The 22,534-nt window shown below is 38.7% G+C and overlaps 1 protein-coding gene across 38 annotated transcripts in view; it reads left to right on the plus strand.

Annotated features, from left to right (window-relative positions):
* PTPRD (protein tyrosine phosphatase receptor type D) overlaps positions 1-22,534 on the plus strand; it is a 1,925,499-nt gene that overhangs the window by 522,530 nt on the left and 1,380,435 nt on the right. For all 38 annotated transcript variants that reach the window (XM_075596164.1, XM_075596174.1, XM_075596156.1 and 35 more), the window contains exon 3: positions 14,250-14,313. The gene's annotated coding sequence lies outside the window, so the exon portion shown is untranslated. The remainder of the gene's footprint in view (positions 1-14,249; positions 14,314-22,534) is intronic.

Below are 22,534 nucleotides of genomic sequence, written 5' to 3' on the forward strand. Positions count from 1 at the left end.
CCTGAGGAGTAACACCGGTGTAGTGCCGGTACACAGAGACACTGTTTGCTGTTTATTCACCTGGGAGAAAGCTGAAAGAGCTGTTGCGAAGTGTCCTCCACATTGCTTGCGGTCACCAGATCTATACTCTATATATATATCCTTTATACCGACATATGGGAATGCGTGTGTGGGTATGTGTGTACGTATATATATATATATATAATATATGCATTTTTGTGTTTATATATATCAAGCAAAAGCACACACACACATACACACATGTTGGCCAGTTATGTTACAATTTGTATTATTCATTTTGGCCAGAGAAAGCCCCAAAATTAAGAAGGTGTTCATCCCTGATTTTATTTTATTTATTTATTTATTTGATGGTTTAGTTTAACATGTCTTACCCCCCTAATATTGAACTAAGCATGCCATGTGCTGAAAGAGGGAGTAGTCATTTGTCATCATTCGTGATGATCAGATGTTTCAATTTATGGGAGTGACTATCAAGATTAAAGTAGCAGTTAAAGCTGCCATTTTAAAAAATAAATAAATAAAATTTCATTCAATATGTGCATCAATACAAACTGCACACTGACAAATGATTAGCTAAGTTGCCGATCGATCCATTTTCCTGTGATCGATCGACAAAGATTTGGCTCGGGGGTTCACTAAACCACTGTCAGTGCTGCAGAAGTGTACCCAGAAAGCAAAGTTCTGTGTGGAAGATCATGTGACCAGACAGGCATTAGATACAATTGGTGCACTGCTAGAGAGAGGGCAGAAGTGTGTGTGCCGTAGCCTGTCTCAGAAGAGGAAGGTGATGTGACTTTGCAAATGGTTGCTGTAGAAACAAAAATGCTTGTTACATTAGTTTAAATTTTAAAAAATGCTAAAAGTATTTTCTCATAGTACAGAACTGATTTATTAAAAAAAAAAACACATGTAGTATATTGCTTGAACTGCAGCTTTAAGAAACAGTGTCTGTGGGTTGTGTGTGGTTGCTTTTATATTTTTAAACACACATTATACTTTTTTTTATCAGTGTTATATTTATTTGCTTTTGGGGGATTCACAGGGACAAAGGATATAATATAAATGTTATTTATACAAATAAATCAGTACCATTAATTGATAGAGGGCAAAGGCCGAGGGCAATATTTGTGTTAATAAAATAGTTTTAAAGAGGTTTTGTGAAAAATGAACTCCATAAACACATCATATACAATTGCATTTACATTGTGTTTGAATAATAACTTTTTTACAAGATCTCCCAGGCACATTTTTATTCTCACAAATATGGGGTTACCATTTAGAATATGATCATATTTGTAAGAATAAAACTCTGCCTTTAGAGGTTGGAGTGTCTTATAAGCAGGACTCGACAAATTGTAAAAAATATCACTGGCTGAAAAGAAAAGGCACTCACCCCCCCCCCCCCAATTTTTTTTAAACCCCAACTCACTCTCAACCCCTTCCTGCTGTCGAGTGCTTACCAGTGGCGGGTTGCGGCATCTCCCGGCATTCTCCTGCAACTTCCGGGTCTCCCCCTCCAACTCCCGTGAAAATTACTGTGCGGCCTCAAATGACTCCACGCTGCCATGACAACGGGACGCTTAGTGACATCACGACGTCACACGGTGTCAAGTTGCCATGGCAATGTGACACCGCATGACATTGTGAGATCGTGACGTCATATAGTGTCCCATTGTCATGGCAACGCGGCATTGTCATTTGACACCACGCAGCCATTTTCATGGGATTTGCAGAGGGAGACACAAGACTTGCAAGAAAATGCAACAAGGTGCCGCACCACGCCGCCACTCCCCACCACCAGTAAACACTCGACAGTAGGCAAAAATGCACTCGCCTGAGGCGAGGGAGCGAGTGCATTTATCGAGCCCTGCTTATAAGGATAATAAGGGTTGTAATTGCATGAGAAAATAATGTCAATATATGTCTAATGCTACTTTGGGGCTCACCCCCTTTACTCATAAAAACTTTACCTAAATACAAAAGAAATGTATTGGATATTATATTTTCTTAAATTAGACAAATGTTGAGTTACATAGTGTGTAATGTGGCCCATTCAGACAAAATGTAAATAGCCATATTACATACTGCTTTTCAAATAACAAAAGATCCCAATAATTGTGCATGCTTAATATGCATTTGGCACCAACACAACAGACACAATAAAAGTGTAACTTATTGTTAAAAAAAGAGTGTAGGGGTAGGATACATCACAAAACTGACACAAATCATTGTTTCAAAATGTTATTGCAAAATTCATAACATTCCCTTGGCCACCCATGGGGAAACTGCCATGTCACTGAAGGGGTTAAGCACTAAATTGCTTTCCCAAATGCAGGGTTGCTTGCAGGAGAACAACAGTTCTAACCAGTAAATCTGCCAGATCTGTCTCTTGTTGTTTTTTGTCTCTGTCTTCTTAGGTAAAAGCAAAATAAAGCTAACTTTCTATAGGCTAACACAATCTATAGTCTCTTAAAAATGCTGTTGATTCTTGCCATTCTGCACTCTTTAAAGGGCTATGTTTTTTGAGGTTTTTTTTAAAAATAGTTTGCAGTTGTACTTTAATAAGCATTAAATACAGTTTGTTACAAACTTAGACAACAGCACAGACTAGTGGCTGTAGAACAAGTTTCCGTTACATTCCTTCTATGTAAAGAAGCACTGAAAGAAATTGTATACAGTATGTAACAATTAGTATATCTACTGTATAGTGTAAATATAAAAGGAAATCCTTTTAAACATATAATCCACATGAGTGTTATTTTGTCAGGTCAGTCTATTATACAGTAGTCTTGAATTATACTCTTGTTCTGTAAATACTGCATATGAGATTATAGATTATGCTAACAATATGGTAATTAATGTACTAAAAATGTCATTAAGATACTGTAATACCTCAGTAGACAGAAGTTGGAAAATTACCCGTTACAGGTCTATAACCAAGATTCCATGTATCATTTCTTTAGATATAACACATATGTTGCCAATGTTCTTATAACTACAATAAGTAATAATAGTTATTAAGATTAAAATTAAGACTTTCCCGGAGTAACTTTCACTTTGCAAGTGTTATATTAAAAATATATGCTTCTGAGTAGATGCGTTGAAAAGATTGTTCATATTACAGGTGACCTTATCATATACCACAGTTGATGTAATAGTGTGAATTTACTAGGTCTTCTACAGTATATTATACAACAATATTAATAACAGTGAGACTTTGAATACACTATTCTTTGTTATTAAATGTATACAATTGTCAAAGTTTTGTAGAAAAAGTAGTGGCACTGTGCCTGGCATTAAAACACCTTTGTTAAATAATGGGGAGAAACTATTTGGGATATGTATTAGAACGATTTACAATATTTATGCTTAGAAAGCAGAAAGGTGGAAGGTTTCCTACAATTAATCACTTTATCCCCTAAATAGAATAATTAAAGTGTGTTAATAAAAAAATAGGGGGATTCTGGGATTGCAAAGCAAAAAAAAAAATAGAGGTACCTTGTAGCCACTAGTACCGGCTGCACTTAGATCACTGCATGTATGGCAAATGGAGAACTAGAAATAACAGATGGGAATACAGGTTTAGGGTCTAGTCAGTACTAGAGAATAGTAATTAGTGCATTTTGAGATCATTCAATCAATTGTAGGTTTTAGGAATGCTATGTAGTGTGTATATAGGGAACCATGTTAAAATGGTTTTTGAAGCAAAAAGTGGCACTGTGTGCTCATTTGCATGTCATTTCCCAGAATCCCGTTGCTGCAGTGGAAGTGCTGTGTGCTGGGTGATAACGGTGAAAGGCTGTGTTGTAGACCTGCCTAAGACATGCAGATGAGCATACAGTTGTATTTACATTTGCATATTTGCTTTGCTGTGGAGTGTTTTTATCACTTTTTTTACTCACCATAACTTAACTCAGTATGGTAAACTCCATCCTTTTAGCTTCTCTGCATACCCAGTTAACCAACCCCACACTGATGAGACCCATTAAGGTCGAAACAGCTGTCTGTGGCTGGGTTTTCTGGGTATGCACCTTAATCCTGGCTGTGCTCAAAGCTGTGACCATGCTGCAAGCTTAAGCCTATAGGGAACCATGTTAAAAATGGTTTTTGAAGCAAAAAGTTGCAGTGTGTGCTCATTTGCATGTCATTTCCAAGAATCCCTTGCTGCAGTGGAAGTGCTGTGTGCTGGGTGATAATGGTGAAAGGCGGGGTTGCAGAACTGCCTAAGACATGCAGATGAGCATACAGTTGTATTTACATTTGCATATTTGCTTTGCTGTGGAGAGTTTTTGTCACTTTTTTTTACTCACCATAACTTAACTCAGTATGGTAAACCCCATTCTTTTAGCTTCTCTGCATACCAGTTAACCAACCCCACACTGATGAGACCCATTAAGGTCAAAACAGCTGTCTGTGGGTGGGTTGTCTGGGTATGCACCTTAACCCTGGCTGTGCTCAAAGCTGTGATCATGCAGCAAGCTTAAGCCTATAGGGAACCATGTTAAAAATGGTTTTTGAAGCAAAAAGTGGCACTGTGTGCTCATTTGCATGTCATTTCCCAGAATCCCTTGCTGCAGTGGAAGTGCTGTGTGCTGGGTGATAATGGTGAAAGGCGGGGTTGCAGACCTGCCTAAGACATGCAGATGAGCATACAGTTGTATTTACATTTGTTTATATATATATATATATATATATATATATATATATATATATATATATATTATTAAGGTTATGGTGGGTAAAAAAAAGTGACAAAAACCCTCCACAGTAAAGTATATAGCAAATGGAAATATTACTGTGTGTTCATCATTTCCCAGAATCCCTTGATGCAGTGGAAGTGCTGTGTGCTGGACGATAATGGTGAAAGACAGGGTTGCAGACCTGTCTAAGACATGCAAATGTACATACATACATATTTCCATTTGATATATATATATATATATATTTATATATATATATATATATATATATATATATATACATACATATATTTATTATATATATATATATATATATATATATATATATATATATATATATATATGAAAAACGAGAAAAAAGAAAGCGCCCGATCCTAGTGTAATATGAAAAAATACACAATTTAATATTCCCAGTAAAAATCCAACAAATTTAAACTCACAAACAAAAATAGTATATCAAGCATGTAATGAGTAATACTCATTCACCAGACGCTGGACTCCACTGCTCTGTTCGCACGCCTTACTCCCACGTGTAGTCTTGGCACCTCTTAGCTACCGTCCAGCAGAAGCACCAGAGAGCGCACAACTTCTCCTGATGTTGTCCGGAAACAAACTGAAGCCTACAGGAGTTCCGGATAGGAGGAAAGAAGATGGTAGGCTCTTGGGAGATAAAACATCAGCACGTGGCAGCGTCCCAGAGTCTTAATAAAGTCCAGAGTGTAGATTTGTCTGGTGTGATAGCTGTCACTAGCTCACACTAGCAGTCCCTACGCTTTTCTTCACACTCAGGGGAACTGATAAAATCACCTAAGTGTGAAGAGACTCTGGGATGCTGCCACGTGCTGACGATATATCTCCCAAGATCCTACCATCTTCTTTCCTCCAATCCGGAACTCCTGTAGGCTTCAGTTTGTTTCCGGGCGACATCAGGAGAAGTTGTGCGCTCTCTGGGGCTCCTGCTGGACGGTAGCTCAGAGGTGCCAAGACTACACGTGGGAGTAAGGCGTGCGAACAGAGCAGTGGAGTCCAGCGTCTGGTGAATGAGTATTACTCATTACATGCTTGATATACTATTTTTGTTTGTGAGTTTAAATTTGTTGGATTTTTACTTGGAATTTAAATTTTGTATTTTTTCATATTACACTAGCATCGGGCGCTTTCTTTTTTCTCGTTTTTCATAGATCTACTGGGAGGTCGTTGTTTCCTTAAAGAAAGCTGCCAGCATCCTGAATATAGGGCTATTATCCAATTTCATGTTCATCACAACAGGACTATTCATATACGGTTTTTCTGGACTCTATTTTAATATAATATCCCATTAATGTCATCACAATTTATATTCATATTTCAATTCATTTTTTATTAATACGTATAGATATTTTAATATATAGATTATTCTAGTCACTAGTTATACATTGGTTTATATTATTTAGATATTGCATTTTATTTACTATATAATTTTTACATTATTTTATATTTGTGTGTTATTTACATTTCTAGATCATCATTTTTGTATATTTATCACTACAGTGACCCATATATATAGGGGTTCACAATAACAGATTTTCATCACGCTACTAAAGTTGATTTAGATACCAAGGGGCGCAGTCTTTTTGTTTGTATATATATATATATATATATATACATATATATATACATATACATATAATACTATACAGTATATTTTTAATGGGCTGCATGAATTTATCAGCCCATTGCTAGTCCTTGTCCAATGTTGCCATTTGACATTGAAATGGCTGAATTACATTTCTTAGTATATTATGTTTCAGTATCTCTTGGGTACTGGTTAAATGCTGATGAAATGCTGTGAAACTCAGATGGAAAATGGGCTGTTTCTATTTATCTGGTGTTATCACTCAGAAACATCAGCGAATTAAGCAAGACAGACAGCACTCAACCTGTGGTTAGCCTGTCAACAGACTACCATTTGGGTATCTCAAATGTCAAAGAGGAAAAAGAGTCAAATGGGCTTAGAATAGCCCAGGTGTCATTAATGTATACATCATGTCAACTTTAATCAGCCCTATCACTCTGCAAGAAAAAAGAGAAATTAATAAACGAGCTCATGTTTTTGAGATGTCTCTTGCCAATGCTTAGCTGACATGCACTGTGAGCTGGGGAGAGGCTTAGGGCATGCAGTATCAGTTATTCATGGCATTCAGTCGTTCCTAAGACTTTCAGGACGTGTGAACCAAATTATCTAACTACAGTAAAAGTGTTAAGTCATAATATATGTTTGTTCCACTTAATACGCAAAGCATGTAAATGGGGGGTTCACCTCTTTAGTAGGTGACTTATTATAGTTTAATATAGTATTTAAATATATAACCAAAATGCTCTTTAAATATTGGAATGTTATTGATATTATAAGCTTCTGAAGCTGTTTACCTCCTTACAATGCACTGTAATTAAAATGCCAATAGTAAAAAATAAAAGCATATATTTGTTTGAGTAAAAGCACTCCTCCACTTAAGGGGGCATCACAATACTTAAACAAATTAAGTTAAGCAAACTTAAACAAATTAAAATGATATACAATTGTTTTGTTGGACAGAAAAGGCCAGAAGGAAGATTAAGTCTTACACCGAGCCTGAAACAGGGGTAAAGTAGATATACAACCGAGTTCTGGCAGTAGCGAGTTCCAGACCTCTGAAGCTGCACACCCAGCATAGGCTGCACACCCAGCATAGGGTGCTGTACCCTTGGCACGGAGAGGTGGACCCCCTTGAGAACTTGAAATCATAGCTAGTATCCCTCCGTGGCTTCAAAAGAGACGGCAGATAGGCAGGCCCTTGACCTTGCAATGCAAGGTTTTAAAGGTTAGTACAGCCAACTTGAACTGAACCCAGAAGATCACTGAAAGCCAGTGCAGATCTCGTTAAATGCGAGTGATATGCTCAAATCAAGAAACAAGTCTGAGCATCTGAGTTGCAACGTTCTGCACAAGCTGGAGCCTCTGTATCAGGCACACCAGTAGTGTTGCATAAAAGACATGACCAGGGAGGTTGCCAGGCGGTTCCCCTCTCCTCCCACTTGTTCCCACATACAGTATACCGCAAATAAAGACAGGAGACAGGAAATGGCAAAGCTGGTCAACGACCGCTCCTGCTTGGAACCTTGTTCCTTTTGTTATCAGCAAAGTATCAGAACTTGCTACTGCAACAGAACAGAGAAACATTAACACAGCACAGAGTACATATGTTCACCCTACGGGAAGTACCATGGCACTGCTCACATTTGCTGCCAGTTACTACATGATTGCCTATACTTCCTAAGGGGATGGGTGATGGGAATCGCCTGGCGGGCAGCAAAGAGGCTGTGCTGCCCGTCAGCCTAGCCTTAAGAAGGCTCCACTCCACACTCCACTGGGGAGGGAGGGGTGGGGCGGGCTAACAAGGGGAAGGCCAGCCCCCCCGGTTGCTTTCTCATCATCCAACCACGTAGTCATATACAGTAGTCATGGACCAGTGACTCTAGGTTCATAGACCACAGAAGTAAACACAAGCTCCATAGCAGCCTCATATTTAAAAAAAAAACAGCCTTAAGAACTGGGGCATGCATGTAGAGACTATGGTTAAAGAGGATGGGTTACAAATCTGGAACACAGACAACGGCTATACACCATTGATTAGGGACAGATCGCAAATCCACTGTCCCATTCTCAGGCGTCTTGTCGAATCCATAATCCTTAGTTCAGTCTTGTCAGGATTGAGCTTCAGCCAATTCATCTCCATCCATGCCGCCACCTCGTCTAGACATGCCATCAGTGTGGCAACTGCTGTCCCTGGGCTGCACTGGAGAGAAACATCATGCCAGTCATCAGCATTCTGGTGGCATTTCAGACCATGCTTCCGGATGATATTACCCAGTAGTCTTTTATACACGTTGAACAGGAGCAGTGGCAGCAGGGACCCCAAAGGAGACATGGGACCCTATAGCAACCTGCTGGGTCTAGCCCTTCAGGAACAAGGTAACCAATAGCAATGCGATCCCACTGTCACCAGTTAGATCTCTCATGCGCGGCATCAGCACACCCATGATCAATTATACAGGTCTAACATAGTACAAACAACAGCAACAAGTTATAATGAACAATTAAAATTGGACTATACTTTAGTTTACTGTTTTTAGATTTTCAAAATCATGTTCCTGCTATTCATTTTTTTCATTCCAGTGCTAACCCTTTTTTACATGTTTGGGTGCTTGAATTTACTTCTGTGCGAACAACAATTATTTTATGCCTGTTAACCATGCTATCTATCTTGCATAAGCTGTGTATAGATTTCAATTTGTTATATTAATTTATTTTTGTATAGTAATGTTCATAAGAGAATTTGCTAACACAATGAGTTAATGCCCTGAAGAACTTACAATCTATTTTAAGTGTCAAAGACTCAATAAGATAAAATGATATATGGTCATTTTCTTAACTGATAATTGACTCAAGAACATTGCCTTCATTATTCATTTTTATAAAGGCGTGACCAATCACTCAGGGATATCATTGTGACCTTTTAATGGGCAAATGTCTTACAATAGACACATTTCATCAATACTGAACAACACTGAAGAAATATTCATAATCTGTAAATTACATGCATTAAAAAGCCCAATGAATCAGATGAATGATGTGAAAATATTTGGGGTATACTTCTTGAATAATAACTGAATAGAAAAAATAATAATATTGATATACTGTATACTGTAACTTTAGTGGTTTAAAAATGTAAATTGTATTCATAAAAGGCTACAAAGTATTTGTTAATGAAGACTAACAAGATGTTATTTCTAATAAACTCACAAATGACATCAAGCATAGCTACACAAAAATATTCAATAACCTAATTATATTGACATGCTGTGTAATTAAAGCAGAATTTCATTCACTATCCTACAGTATTTGTGGTTTTCTTTAACAAATCATTTTTGTAGTATTAGATAATACTTACTGCATTTTTTTCACTCTTTATGCCTTTTTTAAAGGTTTTAATGTGTGCCCTGGGAATCTTCATCTTCATCGATTAATCAGAATGGGAGAACAGATCGATTGGCAGCTTAGGTAATTGCTTTGCTGTAAATTGGAGAAGCTGCTACATTTATTAAAACAATCTGGGCAAGAGGAAATGCTGCTTTAAAATCATTTTGTAGATCACAGTGCCTAGATTGTGTCCTCACTAAATCTCAATAATATGTAGCCGAGTTCTCCCTTTTTACCTCTGGTACGGGGGGGAGCTGCCTGGATGATCGGAGACCGCTGGAGCTTCGCGCAGATCGGTAGTGTGGCGGTGGCTATTGCAGAGGTGGGGCGCATGCACAGTGGCAAGTGGTGCGGCAGCCATCTTGGGTGGCCTGAAAAAGGCATTGAGAAATACAAGTCCCATGCACAGTCGGGCAGAGGGCGGCAAGTGTGCAGTAGGCCCCAGCTAGACCCTGAGTCACCCCAGTGGAGTGTTGCAGGGAAGACCCCAGATAGGGATGCTTCCTCATTAGTGATACAGTGGTATTATTGTACTGTGACCTATGGTCAGCGCTGTGGTCTGGGACCAGGCGACAGGCCACAGAGACATTAGGTGAGACACTCCAGCTGGAGCCAGCCTCACGAGAAGGATCGGGACTCATAAGGAATGAGGGGATAGTGTCGGAAGCCCCACATCGTGGGACCTGACTGTTCCTTTGATTCGACGGTGACACCTGTGTACACGAGTACCCAGGAAGCTATAAGTGCACCAACGGTTCACAGGGGTAGCACTACTGCACCGACACACTTTATTAGAGCAAATACCCGGTATGTACCTGGCAGATACCTGGAATGCGCCGCTCCTCACCTCTGACAAGCCCCGTTGCATTTGCCTTCCCAGCCTGGGTTCATGCCTGGCTGATGGGCGGCTGATCTGTTAAATGATAATGATTAGGATTTAATAGGCTGCAATGCTTCGCGTGTCTGCCAGATGGCATAAATTCATGAATTGTAATGCAGTATATATATATATACTGTGCAGTATTGCAGCCAGCGGGAATAAAATGCTTCAATCCCTGCCTGGAAAATAACTCAATGCACTCGGGCAGAAAACAGTCACAAACCTCAATACACCCGGGTATACCCGAATTCGTGGGACTAGCCAAGCTCGAATAAAGTGTGTCGCCAGTGTACCTCACATTGGGTGGAACTTGCTGGGAAGGACACCAGAGATATTAGTGCCCCCGCACCCTCAGTACTTTGGGGGGATCACCAAGGGTTTGGGACATTGAGTATATACTGTTGGCACCAGAGGTACGATTATTACATGTGTTCAGTATATGTTATTGTATGTGTACAGTAAAGATCCGTTATATATATCCGTGTGTGTATTATTATTAACTGTGTTTTGGGTCCTGTGAGGGGTTATCTCGCCCACACTGGGATCCCTCATGGGTGGAGGCGCTGCACGCAAGGAGATAGAGCTCACCCCAGGCTCCCAGTGCCGGAGGCTTAGGCCTCTTGTGAGCAACAGGATACGTTGTCGCCCGCGTAGCTCCCTTAGGCATAGGGAAAGGGGGCAACAATTAAAACAAACACTGTATTTTAAGAATCACATTATTATGGTTGTTTTTATATAACCACATAACATTATTGCAAAAGTTAGATTCTCTTATGCATCAACTAAGCAGCAATATTTGGGCCTGCATCAGCCCTTCAACAGGCTATGTCAAATCTACATAACAACATGCCGAGAGGTTCATAAAAGATCGTGAATGATGATTGTATACTATTGATACTGTATACTATCCTTTTGTTCATTTTCACAGTTTTAGCAGAAAGGTTTATGCTGTAGAAATCTAAAGCCTGAGTTTTCATAGGTGTATTCCATTCTTTAACTGGGTTTAGATTTTCATTAGTTTAAACTTTTGACCTCCCAAGCTAGTGCATTGTTCATTTCTTTATTCCTCATCTGCATATTATTATGGGTTATTAATTAAACTGTGATAGTGCTGATCAGGGTACGTAATCCCACGGAAACTCCAGTTGACTCCAGTGGGAGTGTTTTTGTGGTTATGCCCCGATCGGCACTATCACAATTTAATGAATAACAATATTACTAGGTATTTCTTATTTACTCTGCTTCCAAATCAAAATAATTCTACTGTGTACTCTGTATTTAATTAATTGTTTCTGAACTTATTAGACGTCATTGTTGGTTTATGTTTCTCTCTAGTGGTATATACATATATATTGTAGTATAAATAGTGGATATACATTAGCATGCAGATTTGTTTTATACAAGGAATAAGAAGGTTATTGTTCAGTATGCAGAGCCAGAGCTCCATCTAGGTGACAGTTTTGTTCTAACAGGTGCTGTATGCCAGTTTTACATTGATTAAAACCTGTTCAGTACATTAACTCAATGGGATATTTATGAATTAGAGTTAAGAGGTTGGGCATGACCCTAAAATATGAAACCCAATTCTATACGTTATTCTTACAGATTTCCTCCCATGATTGAATTTGATTATTTATTTTATGTTTTAACGTAAATAAAAATGTTGTCATAATGTAAAAAAAAAATAAGTTTTTCTCCAAAAGCCCAACATTAGGCAATAACACTTTAAATCAGAAATATTATAGGCAGTCAATGTGGTTGTGGGTGATTCAAAATAGATTGTTATTTTAATATGATATTAGTAATCATATCATAAATTGCAGTGAAGAGATTAACGTATATTCATCTGACAAAGAACACTTAAAGAGCACATTTACATATCTCAGACATGTGCCCAAACTTGCATTACCCCATAATTAATCATTAAATGATTCTACTGCAGCCAGGAACTCTGGGTAATAACATGCAGATAGGAACCCATAGCCAGCTCTACAGAGCTCTGTTAAACAAGACAAGTATACCATGTGAGCAGCGACAAGATGCAAGAGAGGAGGGTGACTGTATATATGGTAATAATAGCATTTAAAGGTCACCTGACACTTTTTACATTGCATATGCTTATAGATAAACACTGCTTTGTTTGTGTGGTGTGGAACATCTCCTGCAAAAGTTTGCTGTCACCCACAATTCTGATATCAATAAATTCATCTTTTTACCCTTCATCTCCTTGGATCTGAGTCGTGACAAAGGTGTCTCCATACAAGACTTAACCATATGTTCTCCTCACAAAACCTGAACACTAGGAAAATACAACAATCATTTTGCCACATTGTTTACTTTACAGAACAATAGAGCACATGATGAGAAATATTTACTAAGTGATGCTGTGCCATAAGACATCTTGGGGCACCGGAAAACACCTTACAGCCCATTCATTGAATGGGCCATACCATATCTTTTGGCACCAGAAAGTGTCTTGCACCACTTAGTAATTCTGAATCTATATGGTCATAATATAGCGACAGTGTTCTACTGTAGTGCTGTCACTGTTCCTCTTGTGAACAAAATAATTATTCCCTTTTGTTACGCCCCATCATTGGCATCTGTGATGTCATCATCTCATAATCGCTGCTATGAATCTTGGAATCAAAATGAAATATGTGATGTATTCCAATCATAATTTCTTCATCAAGGATACATATAGCATGTAGCACTGTGCTCCCCTTATATACTGTAGGATACAGAAGCATAATATCATGTACCGTATACTATATGATTATTAATACTGTACAATATAAATTGCAGTTTCCTTTGCATTTCGAATGTTTGGTTATAAATTGTGTATCTATTGTGTGCAGTATTTACATTTGTGTTTATCTGTAAACAAATAAAAAAAGGGGAAACAAATTATTATAAAAGGGGAGAGAGTGTTGATAATTTTTTTGGACAAACTTGTTCACAATCTTCAATTCTTTAAATGTGTACTTGGAGAGAGACAGAGAGACTGAATACAATAAATACAAAATTTAGAACCCGTCAAAATGCTAAATATACAATTTATAAAACCTCATTAAATATATGTTGCTACTGGGTTTCCACTTTCTATATAAGGGTTGTACAGTGCCATTAGCAATCTATATCACTGATGAAATGACTGTTACCCATGAAATGCATTATTTTCTTTAATGAGTTTTGAAAAAGCAGTGACAAGAGAGTGAAATCAGTTAAGCCAATGGCTTAACATTGTTTAACAAGATGTACAATAAATGCCTCTTTTGCGCCCAGGAGGAATGCCAAAGGCACCTTGATGTTGAGCCTGTTCTGTGTATATGGTATCCTCTCTGTGTGTTTCATGCTAAGGATTTTGTTGTTTCTATTTTTTAGCTGTGGATCATTATTTATTTTTTTAGTTATAAACATAGCAGACATATTGATAAGAAGACCTAGTCCAACCTGTTTGTGCTTTTTTTACCATTACGCCATTAGACCACTTTATGCTGATTGTGTCTCAGAAGTAACAATAATACTGTAGACGCATCAGCTGTTTCTGTATTGTTCAACCTTTTTTAAAACTGTTTCATGACACAATAGCACAATTCGCTAATAATGTTTATGATTCTTATGGTTTTTTTACATTTTTATTTTACAGGGAAATCTTCAGAGTAGTCCGAAACATTTAACCTCCCAGTATCTTACATTGGCCTCATAAATTGGTAAGTTTTTAATATTCCTTTTGTATGTCGTATCCTTTCTACATTGTATTTTTTTCCAGAGATAAATGCAATATTATTCAAATATAAAATATTAAAAATTATTAAAATGTTACATTGTAATTCTATATATTTGTTCATTTATGATGTCATAATGCAGAGTATTAAGCTACCCAGTGGTGTAATACATAAAGCAGACAAAACAAAACGTAACAAATACAATACCAACAAATACTGTAGGGACAAGAAATAAAAAAAATGAGATGAGAAGAAAATAGAAGAGAACCAATACTGTATTATATTTCAAAATGAAAATATATTAAAATCATACAGTGATCTTATTCACAAATTCAATATTGTTTTATGCAAGGTACAGGTACAATCTCCGTAATCTCGGGTACCAGAAATGCTATTCTAGACACGCGGAATGGATTCCAGGGATTGGTCGAGCTGCAGACTCGACTCCCTCTCAATCCTTGTTAATGTTTCCCTCAGGTGGCGTTTGTTAATCTTCCAATCTCACAGTCCCACAGCATCAGTCCGTGCAGCTTGCACAAAAGTACTGGATGTTTTGAGAACTTCCTCCTCTGAACACATGCTCAAAGATCTTGGTTCCATACTGGGATAGCCCTCCGGTTGGACCTGTTACACCGCAATCCTACATGTTTCACTAATTAGATTAGCTTCATCAGGGAATGATGCCTCGGTCTTCTTTCTACATATTTACATTATCAATCCATGTGGAAACTGCCTGTATAGACCATTATCTGCTTCTGTGTCTGATTGTACCGGGTTGTCGGCACTGCAGTCTGTAGTCCTAGATAACCCACCCGTCCAGCGGGTTCTCAACATGCCATAGCCTCCCTGCAAGCAGTCCCCACGATATCCTTTATGATGGGCCCTCAAGTTAAGTACTTCCCCGCATAGGAATGAGAGCTACCAGGGGATGGTCGAGAGCATTAGTGTTTGTCACGAGTTCTGTACAGTTATGTCTGCATCTGAACTGCAGTGTCAATAACCTTTTGTTCAGAGGAGGAAGATCTCAAAACATCCAGTACTCATGTGCAAGCTGTGCGGACTGATGCTGTGGGAGTGTGAGACTGGATGATCAGCGAACGCCACCTGGGGGAAACACTGACCGGGATTGAGAGGTAGTTGAGTCTGCAGCTCGACCGAACCCTGGCCCGTTCGGCATGACTTACTTCCCCTAGTACCTCTCTACAAGACTGGGAGGATAAGCCCCTTTCCATCCTACCACCCCAAAGTCTCAGCAGTATCTTAAAGCAGGTGGCCCTTCAGGTCAGTGGAGTCCAGGTGTCTTAGTGTGCTTGAGGGTCCAGCCTCTGGCAGGTTTCTGTGTCCTCTGCATCCAGGAAAAGAGGTCTGGTTCCCTTGTGTCTTGCTATCAATTCACAGTCTTCCTGTGTATTCAAGACTTTCTCCTCATGTCAGCACTGTTGTGTGCTGAGGAATATGTCTCTCTGTTTCTCACATGAGGCTTAATTAGCAAGCTGGAGTCTGGTGAATTGCCTGGCAGCAAGTAACCAGCTCCCTGCTGGATTTAGAGGCAGTTTTTCTTAATCAGGGATTAGTCCCTGTTATAGTCCGTTCAATCTTTTTCCCTTTCAAAAGTTGCCATGATCGAACATACCCATCCACAATGCGTGCAGTGCCCAGAACCCGCCCCTGTTGCTGGGACGCGGAGGTGTTCTAATAAAGCAATCATTGATGCGTATGTTGTGTCTAATGGAATTCCTCCAGCCTTCCTGGTTTGGTGTCTGTTTGTAGAAGTCGTACTTGTCAACAATATATTCATAGATTCTCAGATAGAGTTGCTCTCTTATCAGGGGGCAAGTTGTGACCATGTGATCATTATACACGCAACCACATGATCAGGATGTTGGCAGGTCCATGACCATCTAGGGTTGCAGTCATAGCACTTTAAAGACTAAATAGCAAAAAAAAAGTAAATATATGATAAACATAATAGACTAGTGATTGTCTTTTGTGTGCTGCCCTGATCAGTATCTTGGATGTCCACATGTCGCTTCCTAAGTGTACAGTATGTCTTCCTAAATGAGGAACCATTTGTAATAGCAGGAAATGGTGTTTATTTGGAGTGTAAATGGGAAAGTTGAAGTGAAAACTGACAATTGTGAACAAAATTGTTGAATTTGGCCTGAGAAGATTTTACTCTGAAATATGGATTGTAATTAAGAGGTTTCTCATGCTTTATGATGCTATTTATCATTTTCCTGCTTGTTTAGATTCTTTCCATAATCAAAACTAAAGCACAGTTTTTTTTGCAACCAAAACTAATACCAACACCATAGCATGGAATTTTTTTAGACCAAGAAAACCAAGACATCAATGAAAGTGCCCACACCTATTTTAAGGTTTAGTCCTACATGTATCCAAATGGAACAAAAGTTAATGATATCTTTAGTTGTTTTAAGCTAGGTGATTAACTTTAAAATATGGGCAAACGCTATTTATTACAAGGTGATTTATTTTGCAACAGCTACGTACTTGCAATGGGGGATTGAGGGGGGGGGTTGAATCATGTTTACTGTATGTCACCCCAGTGATAAGAAAATCTGATTTTCACATTACCTCTCTCTCTTGAAAAGGAGAAACACTGTAGAAATGAGGGCACTAAAACACCATAGAAGTCAGGTTACACTGTTTACAAACATATACAGGAAAAAATGCCAACAACACATTACAGTATACCTCTTTTAACAAGAATTACATACTTATATACTGTACAGTACATGTGGACTAGATTTAACCTTTAATTAATCATTCACTACTGTAGTTTATGATTATACTACAGTATCTTATTAAGATAAGGCTTTCTAAATTCTGCTATTATTTTCGGGGGTCAATTTTCTTTTAAATTACAAAGATTTTCCAGATATAATTCCTGTAATATACAGTACGGAGTTTTATCACACCTATCCCTTTCCTAATATTTCCTCTAAACATGAGTATGCTTTCTGAAACTATAATTATCCACTACAAATGAGAGAGAAAATAAATTAGAACCATGTGATTACTTTTCTGTATGTGCAGGAGAATACTGTATCAGGGGTACAATGGATGAAAATAAGGCATTTTTACACCAATATAGATAGAAAGCAATAAGTATTATGTGCCCATATCACAGATATGTATGTTACATATTCTTAAATTAGAGTTCTACAGGCCCTTTCTGGTAGTAAACTAGTTAAACCAATCCAAGGCTCATAAATAGTCATGAATATACACTGTGAATCATCAAAACTATTTTATTACACTGCACGCTAATCCAGCTTTAGTTTTTTTTGCGGGAAATTCTCAATATACTTGTCCTTTGGATTTTTATTTTTTTACAAAGTAAATTATCCTATTTTCATAGCAGAATATAGTTTGTGGTATGATCAAAGCGGTTAAATGAATACTGAATTAGTATTTCTGATTGTTTTGCTAATGACTTGTATTAGAGATTGTGTTTAATGATAGCAGCAGCAGCAGCAGCAGCAGTAGGCAAGTTCATTTTTTGTAATAACACTGGCTCACTTAGTCATTAGTCAAGCTCTTTTACTTGACCTACATATAATATCAAGGATTTTTACTAGTAACACAGTATCCTGCAATGCATAAGCTTCAGTGTGTTCCTCGTGATTATGATATGGTGTCAAATTCTGCACAGGCATAAGTTTTTCAGAGAAATCATGAGTATAAAATAGCTCCAAATTAGAGATTTGTGGGAGATAATGTATCACTTAAGTAACTTCTCTAATTGATGCTGATTAAGAATCATTTGTAAGAAGAGTCCTCAAATTGCAGGATCAAAATTAGAAACTTTATTTAGAATGAATGTGAGATTTAAAAATAAATCTATGTCAGCAATTATAAATGATTTTCATCTAATAAGAATCATTGGGTATTGTACTGTAGATGGACAATCATCAAGTGTTTGACAGCAGATGATGTTCAGATGCATATTTAATTCTTCACATGCTATTCTCATTTAAGATGAGAAGCCTTCATTTAAACTAATCATCTATATTTATCCTCAGATATAATGAGGTACAGTAGTAAAGATGTGCAATTTGCCCCGGTGCCTCACTAATGTGCTTTGTTTGGTCTGAATTGAAGGACACCTCCACCTGAACAGAAAAAAATGCAAAAACCATTCCTGGATACCATAGGTAATGAACATAAAGCCTGTCTGGCACCTGTGATCTTTTTAAAGTGTAGCGTCAAAATGTTAAATACTATATTTTCATTGAAGGGATCATACTCATGTCACTATAAATGTGCTACAAATATTCAGATTAGTGAAGTACAGTAGGAGCAGTCATGATTGCTGTTCATTACTTCATCTGACTGGATATGACACTGTTCTAGTGAGTGCCATGCCTACATTTTCATTGCCATCAAACCTCTGAGAAGGTGAGGAGGGCAGACCGGTCTGAATCCCCTTCACAGATCTTTCTGGATTTTTTTTTTAGGTCAAATCTAATCCCCACACCAAAATCCTTCGGTGCATTGGGTGCTGAAAATATCAGTCTGGATACATCCAAATCTGTCATTAAATGCATCCTCTTCAGATTTTATTTTCTGTAACTGAAAAGAGGAGGATGACCTCCTTTTTCCTAGTGTCTCTCGTTATGTGTATATGTGTGTAGATATACTGGATGGATGGATGAATGAATGGATGGATGGATGGATGGATGGATGGATGGATGGATGGATGGATGGATGGATGGATGGATGGATGGATGGATGGATCTAGATATCCCTCCAAATAAATGAGGGAGAGATACCAGTGCTGAAAATAGAGCACACTTGAGGTACCTTGGGAGATATGCTAATGACTATGCGAAGTATATTTAAATTAGTCACATCCCACACTTAATATAAAGGCAGACAATAAGAATTGATGTTGACAATCTTAAGGCTCCTAATCACTGGACTGGTGTTAGCGAACAGGATTAAAATCCCCAACTCTGCTACCCTGGGGATCAGCTCTAGCATTGTGAGCTAAACCCGCTGCCAGCTAGCTACTGTTTTCCTTTTTTTTCAATCATTTCCTAATTTGTCATCCCTCAGTATACCTCCAGTCCATGCTAGCCCACTACTGCTCTTGTTAGAAAACATAGGAAATATTACTCTTTTACTCTAAGGTTTGTGCACTTTTCCAATATCCCAGGAACCTGAAAACTGCTTAAGTAGCCCAATAAGTTTCTGTTCTGATTGCTGGGTTATTAAATTGAATAACAGACTCTCTTCCATTAGTATAGTATTTGTTTTTTGGGTAAATCTCAAAAGAATTTAAATTTAATAAAATATCTACATTTTATTTCCTTAAATACATTAATTAATTATTGCATTTTACATGCATTTCTTCTCCCTTTCCAGTTCCTCAGGCTGAAAAGAGCGATATGTTGGTTATAACTTAGAACTATAGTATGATCATTTTAATTGTGTATGGACAACATGAAATGATTTAGCCATCTCCGACTGTGTGTTCAAGAGCTTCAATATTTATATATAATAGCTCCATTAGTTTTAAGGAATAAATCAGCAGTTAACACACTTTGTTTGATTACTTACAAATTCAATTATCCATTTTTTATTACGGATAATCAAAAGTAAATAAGGAAAGATTGAATCTCAATGGCCATATACTGTTATAATACCAAGATATTATTGAAACAAATATTGAATCTGTAATACATAAAACTGAATATTGCAAGTGTGAAAGTATACATTATGTCAAATATTTTTTTTCCTCATGGAGTGGTACTGTATGTGCATAATGAGTCAAGATATATATTATATATTTTCATGGCTTAATGTTAAATGGCATATGGCATTTATATGGCATTTATATGGCATTTATATGGCATTTATGTGGCATAGGGAGAAGGAGGGGCTCAGTGAGTAAAGACACTGACTGGCTCTGATGTGGGAACAGCGGTTCAATTCCCGGTGTCTGCTCCTTGTGACCTTGGGCAAGTCACTTTATCTCCCTGTGCCTCAGGCACCAAAAAAATAGATTGTAAGCTCCATGGGGCAGGGACCTGTGCCTGCAAATGTCTCTGTAAAGCTCTTTGTAAAACTAGCGCTATACAAGAACATGCTATTATTATTATTATTATGTGTTGTTCTTATTACTTTGTAAAAGAACAATTACATGTATGATATGTAAAGCATAATAAAGTATACAGTACAGAATTGAGGGTTACCGTTTTGACAAGAGAGGTGAACAGCTATCAATCTAGTGTCATTGTTGGAGCTCCTTCAGTTTCTTGCCTGTGTACAGTAAGCTGAAAACTGATAGAGGTACATTTAAATCGCTTAGCCTTACTCATTCTTATTTGTCACCTGAATAAGGCCCCAAACAGTATGCAATGCCTTCCAAGCATATTTGTATGGTTATTCTGCATCATAAAATGCATTACTAAAACAAGAGGTCAAGTATATTTAAATTTCATATAGGAGTGACATTTTCCAAATTTCATCCATATAAATTGTTTTTGGAGAACAAAGTATTTCAAAGCAAGAAAAATTGTGAACATGCATGTTTATCTTGCAGTTGTTTATGGTTTTTTTAATGCAGGACGGACAGGACAAAATACCGATCGAAGCTCCCTAAAATCTGTAGCACAATCATTTGAGTAAGAAGCATAGGGGCACAACTTACCTCCACCTTGTTACAAACCCGCATAAAAAAGATCACAGCTTTATTTAACAGAACGTAAACATAATATAGCTTTTAAAAACTGCATTGCTATGAGTGTCGGACCAGCTTATTTAAAACAGGGAACAAATGCAAGAATAGAAGAACTTAGTTGGTGGCAAACTTTTACCTCCCAGGCCATAGAGCTTGACTATGCACGTCCAGCGATTGGCTCGTTACTTAATTAAACTTTGTGCTGGGCACGATTCTAGAGGGCAAACCACACAGCTACTCTCCATTTTACTGCACCCAGCCCTGTGACACTTTCAACTTGCCTGATGCCCTGCAGTTGCCACGGTCCAACCGTATAGCTGTTTCAATGGGTCTGCTACCTTTGCAAGTGGCCTTTTGGGATCGAATCTAAAACTTTCATGATCAAAAAAACTTTCCTTGTGGAGGGTGGGATAGAAAATTGCTCTGGAATCTGAAGGGAAGCCCCTGTACCCTGGTATTTTACCGCTTAGAGCAGGGTTTCCCAAACTTTCATTTCCGTGACCCGGTTATTTTTTAACTTCTTTTTCGTGACCCACTAAAAAATTTATCGCCTATACTGGCCTATAGGGCCTGCACAGACACACACACAGCCACTGATATACACGCACACACACACACACACACACACACACACACACACACACACACACACACACACACACACACACACACACACACACACACACAGACACACACACAGCCGCTGATACACACACACAGAGCCACTGATACACACACACAGAGCCACTGATACACACACACGCAGCCACTGACACACACACCCAGCCACTGACACACACGCAGCCACACAGACACTGCTACACACACACACACTGCTACACACACAGAGACACTGCTACACACACAGAGACACTGCTACACACACAGAGACACTGCTACACACACAGAGACACTGCTACACACACTCACACACAAACACTGATACACACACAGACACTGTTACACACACAGACACTGATACACACACACTTACACTGACACTGATACACACAGACACTGATTCACACACAGACACACACACACACTGTTATAGATACACACAGATACACACACACACAGACACACACACTCGCTCTCTCCTATACACACACAGACATAAACAGTGAATTACAGGCAACGACGGATGTGAGTGACTGGAGGGGGGGCTAGGGACACTTGGGTGGGAGAGGGGGGGGCAGGGACACTTGGGTGGGTGGGAGGGGGCCAGGGACACTTGGGTGGGTGGGAGGGAGGGGGCCAGGGACACTTGGGTGGGTGGGAGGGAGGGGGCCAGGGACACTTGGGTGGGAGGGAGGGGGCCAGGGACACTTGGGTGGGTGGGAGGGAGGGGGCCAGGGACACTTGGGTGGGTGGGAGGTCGGGGGCCAGGGACACTTGGGTGGGTGGGAGGGAGGGGGCCAGGGACACGTGGGTGGGAGGGGGCCAGGGACACTTGGGTGGGTGGGAGGCAGTGACTGGGTGGGGTGACTTACCTTG

This window comes from Ascaphus truei, chromosome 1 (genome assembly GCF_040206685.1).
Source record: "Ascaphus truei isolate aAscTru1 chromosome 1, aAscTru1.hap1, whole genome shotgun sequence".
Lineage (NCBI taxonomy): Eukaryota > Metazoa > Chordata > Amphibia > Anura > Ascaphidae > Ascaphus > Ascaphus truei.